The sequence below is a fragment of the Pistacia vera genome, unplaced genomic scaffold, assembly GCF_008641045.1.
Source record: "Pistacia vera cultivar Batoury unplaced genomic scaffold, PisVer_v2 Contig361, whole genome shotgun sequence".
In the NCBI taxonomy this organism is placed as follows: Eukaryota; Viridiplantae; Streptophyta; class Magnoliopsida; order Sapindales; family Anacardiaceae; genus Pistacia; species Pistacia vera.
The window spans coordinates 663,221-668,807 of NW_022196181.1; the positions used below are offsets into that span (position 1 = coordinate 663,221).

Consider the following 5,587-nt stretch of genomic DNA (forward strand, 5'->3'; position numbering starts at 1 on the left):
TGTGAGAAAAAAAATTACCAGTCAATGTCAAACCTGAAAATGAACTCAATATAAATTTTAAGTTTAAATAATTGATCTTCATAATATTAATTGGTATTAAGAATTATAAATGTACGATTATTAATTTTATCTTAACACAACTTTGTACATATATAAAAGTTATATTTATTCTAAAACTTGTATAATTTAACAATTATCATCTTTTAATCTAATTACTTTATTCTATTAGAATAAATTTGTTTACAAACTATTTCAAAAATATTAAATAAACATACCCGTGCAACGTGCGGGCCTCATGTCTAGTTATTTGATAATTTTGAATCAATGAAACCATTAACAACATTTAAATCACACAACTACAAACCTTTAGTTAAATTCTTTACAAAAGCAAAAAAAAAAAAAACTTACAATTTATTCCCAACTTATAGAAGCTCTAGCTCTTACAATTTTATAAATAATTATACATATAATAATCTTCTCTTCTTTTTTTCTTTTATTAATTTCTCTAATCATCACACTTCATGGATTAACTATTTATAGAATCTATAATAGAGAGAGAGTAGAGAGAGTCGTCGCCTCATTAAAAAACCACCTTTTTTTTAATATCTTCTGACTGGCTTCTATAATTTTCTCATCGTAGCAGATATGCTTTCTTTTCTTTTATTTCTATAATGTGTTCAAGCGGCGGTTGATATTGATCTCGGTTTTTTTAAACCAAGAATGGAGAGAAGCATGCCGAGGTAGTCAAAATTGTAGACATCTTTAAAGAGTTGAAGCTTGTAATTGTTCCATGGAGGATATCTAAACCAAAAATCAGTGAGAAAGCTTCTTCTTGCCACTGCCTTGTGGTGGCTGAATGTGTCGAAGGAGAACTTCCCATGGTATTTCCCCATCCCACTCTCTCCTACTCCTCCAAATGGGAGGCTATCAGCCGCATACTGAAACAAAAATTACAAGAATTTGTTCATTAGTGTTTGTTCGATATTGGGTTTTTCTCCCTTTGAAAATTTGTTTTTGAGAAATTGATTCAAAAAGTAAAAGTTGGAAACTGAATAAATGTCGATTAACTAGACTTATTTTCTGAAAACGGTATTTTGAAAATGGAATAAGAAATTATCGAACATGATAAAGGGTTATTTGAAGACCCTCGTCCAGGACATTTAATTTTTTAACACCCACTTTAAAAAAAAAAAAAAAAAAAAAAAAAAGTATTACATCCCCTTATTAGAGTCTTTTTTTTTTCCCTGTATTTTTAATAAAATTTATGAGTTTTTATAATAGATGACCTATTAAGTGGGTTTATAATACTTTTCAAAACATTGGGTATCAAAAATTAAGTTTTATAAATCAAATTAAAATTGCACGGAAAATATATTAATAATATCAATTAACTCAAGACTAATGATATATTATCTAGGTTGGCCGCCTTTTTTGTTGGCCTTTGTAAATCCTTCTTCTCTTAATAAATTACTTACTTACAAAAAAAAAAAAATAGTGTGAAAACAATTAAATGTTCTTTTTTCTTTATAACAATTAGAAAATATTTTTTATTAAATTAAGAGTTTTCTAAAATGTTTTGGTGTCGAATGTGCGTCATTTTTCTCCTTTTTCTCATAATCCAAAAAAAATGAAATCATTTTTCAGAAACAACTCAAATACTCTCAAATTGTCTATATTTTTATGTGTCTAAGAAACATTTGAATGCTTTCTGAAAGCATTTATTTTAAAACCATTTTTTCAAAAGCACTTTGAAATTAATTAATTCTTAATAGGCTCGGTAATTAACTAAAGAGAGGAAATTAAATTAAAAAAAAAAAAAAAAAAAAAGTAGTTAAGTTAATGATAATTTACTTGAAAATTGCATCATTGAATACCAAACTCCCTGATGGTTTCTGAACATTCTCCTTTTAAGTGCTTCTCTGTTGTGAAGGCATAAATTGAAAGTGCTTTCGGCCTTGAATTAATAAACCAATACTCTCTTCAATCTTTTCACCTGTTAAAAGGCAACAATATAAACCTTAATTTGTTAATTTTAAACTACTAATTAATTAACTATATAAATGACATATAAAAACACAATATTTCGATACATACCTAACGGTCCATTAGATTTTAATTTTTTTGTTTTTAAAAATAAGAAATACAAAAATTCTTATAACTGTGTTTAGTATAAATGAGTATGTTTTGAAAAACAGTTTTCATTTTTCAAATATAATCTTAAAACATTGTAAGTTAGATAAATTTTTATAGTCTTTAATCTCAAAAACATTTTTTTTATATTATATAGTCTTAAAAACTATTAAAAGTTAAATAATGTTATTAACTCAATACCGTAAATTGGAAGCAATGGGCCAAAGATTTCTTCGTCATAATAGTTGCTTCAAGAGGAATTCACCAAGATTGTTGGCTCAAACCTGCATTGATGTTGATACATTACAAATGATAAAATAAATAAATAATAAATAATAATAAATGAAAAAAAAATAAAATAGATCACTTACAGATTGTCTTCATCCATAGAGCCCCAAAGACAACAGAATCCTTGACTGCTGGATCACTTATGATTTTTCAGTCTCTGAAAATGTTGCTTATTAATTATCCGAGTAATACTATTTGTTTCCTTTGGATTTTCACCAAACATTTTCTTGATCTGCCCTCATTAACTCCACCTAAATTATAAAAAAAATTAAATTTCGTCTAAAACGTTGTTTTTTTTTTTAATGTTTTGAAGTTTTTAACTTGCGGATTAAATACAGAGATTGGTTATGGTTTTAAAAGAAGCAACATTAAAGTTAGCCTGTAACTGGTCGATGATCTTCAGTCCGCCCTTTAAAAGCTTCAAGATGTCCCCATCTATAAAATTTTGTGTATTGAATGAAAAAAATAAGTATTTATTTTGTTTAAAAAAATCATACCAGAGTCGAAGCAAATTGCTCTTCCACCAAGACATAATCTATTGCTATGCAAGCTTGACCAGCACAAGCCCCAAATTTTGACACAATAATTCGATTTGTACCGCCTTGTAAAAAAAAAAAAAAAAAAACAAATTATAAAACAACAAGCATTAGAAACATTAATGAAGAATTAATTGCTTTACTAATATGAAGTTAATTATGATAATAAAATGGTATTTAAATCTTATATATCATGTTATATTGTTTACAATATGGTACTAAGATGAAAAAGTCTTAGTGTAAGACGGATTATCAAGTCGTGCTACTTTCGACCTAACATCCAGCACCTAAACCTTTTTTTTTTTTTAATCTCTCTATCCAATCATCAAAAGGCCGATAACTTTTGAAATACTGCAAAGATAATTTTTTATTATTTGATGAATATACAGATGACGTAATACTTTTGTTTTATAAAAGTTTTTTTTTTAATATTACACTATTAATCCTAAAATAACATTGGTACAGATAAAACTATAGAAAATTTTTATTGGAGGCAATGAAATTAGTGTAAAAAAATGTAAATTAATAATTAATTACCTCTCTGTCCCAAGAAGATTTGAGAAAATCAACAACAGCAGGCATTTTCCACCCAACTCAAGAGTTACAGGATTTAGATGCTTCCAGCTGCTGACATAACTATCCTTCCCACTTTTGACTCCCTACCAGTAGTTTCAATTTTCATAAATCAGAAAAAAGAATTAATCTATGAAAATTTTCATTGACATCCGCCATTAACATGTAGAAATAAAGAATGTTACAGTCCGGTTGATAGCCTGGATCACGATCTAGAGACCATGATTCGATGTGACTGACTTTCCTGTAACATTACTCAAAGTAACGTAATTATTTTCTAAACATATATCATCTACCTGTGAAGAAGATCTTATCCCATTTTTGTTGGAGGAGTTTTTCACCAACTTCAGGCCACCTTCAAGCTTTAATAGCTTTATTGTCAAGGTACCTCGGCACCACATTTGCTAAAATGAAAAACAGCTGAGACAGCTCTGAGGCTTCAAAACCACTGTTTTCCTGCTGCAATTGCTCCTATCAATGGCTCCAAAGATAGCCCTTCATTTACAACAAATGTGTAATCAGTCAAAAAAAACTCTGAAGAAATTTTTGTTCGGTTTTTTAAAACTCAAGAAAAGCTGATCAAATGAAGAGAGCCTCCCGATACTCACCAAAGGGGAAATTCCAGGATGAAATGATGAGGACAAGGCCTAGAGGCTCAGGAACCACTTCTGCTGATGAGAGAACTGCAACTTTTGGTAGTTTAGCCTATCAATCAAAACATAAACAAGAATTAGTGGTTAATCAAACCATAAACAGAATTATATATTAATATTACCTTTTTGCTTGACATCCATCCTTCAAGATTTTGCAGTGAATAATTAACGGATTTTATTAAGTCCCTATCTGCAAAGGAATTATATAAATATATGTAAGATCTTTTAACAGTAATATATATAGAAACACAAAATTAAACTAGTTAATCGTTTCGAACAGATACGGCAGGATTCGATCCCAAACCTCTTATAAAAGGAAGAAATAAGAAGAAGAGAAAGAATGAAGTGAACTTGCCTCATCTCTAAAGGCTTCAACATGGTGTTTTTCCAAATCTTTTTTAAGAGATTTATAGATTTCTTCTTCTCCCTCACGAATAAGAGTGAGCAGTTTTGAAGTTGAGCTTTTCTCCATGCTGCTTCTTTTGTATGCCACTGCAAAAATATTCTCTCACATCTTCAACATCTCTCTCCATTTTGCCTTTGATTAATTAGTTTGTTAACTGCTTCTCCAGGTGCTTCAGCTTTTTCATATATATATATACACACAACAATGTTGTGGAGCGAATTCTGTTTTCATCCCTGTGGTTTCAGTTTATTAAGTCAAGGATATTCCTTTCAGATACTAGTGTTTTATCCTTTGACTCAAAAAACCATTAGTCAATTGTCATTTGAACCTTGATTGACTTAATATTGTTTTGTTTGTGCATTTTTTAAGATTTCATAATATGTTGGTGCCAAAAGTCCCACATTGGTGACGAGACGGGGGTTTTAGTTGCTTATATACATAAGGATACTCTCACCACCCAGAGGTCCCTTTTCAGGATAAAACCGTACGGGCCTCAAGGCTTAAAGCGAACAATACCTCGGGAAACCCACCTACAATGTGTCTAGTCCCGGCATACATCAACACAATATAATTTCAAAGTTGATTAATAGTCAACTAACAATTCGGTAAATCAAATAACCCAGAAATACTAGTATTTGAAATAAATATCCTTAATTGTTAGTACACCAAAACCATAAGGACGACAATAGATCTTTTTTTTTTTTCCTTTTTTGTTGCTATAAGACTTGTTAAAGCTTCTCATGCAATTGCTCTTCTCACCAATAAATTAATAATTATAATGTAATTATCAACTTGACCACAGTAATTAACGATGTGGGTTCAATGGGACCCTAGTGTGTTTATTATCTTCAACGTCTAATTAATGAATTGACAGATGCATTTTTTTTTTTTTTTTTTTTTTTTTTTGGTATTTGGAGTGTTTGAGCAGCTTATACTACGCACTTCGACTAATCCCTTGGGGCCTTGAAGTTAATGACCGAGTAAACATTTCAGTGGCCACC

General features: G+C 29.7%; 1 pseudogene; it reads right to left on the minus strand.

The window, feature by feature from the left end:
• Window positions 1-261: 261 nt before the first annotated feature.
• Window positions 262-4,652, minus strand: LOC116140061 (annotated as a pseudogene).
• Window positions 4,653-5,587: the final 935 nt, after the last annotated feature.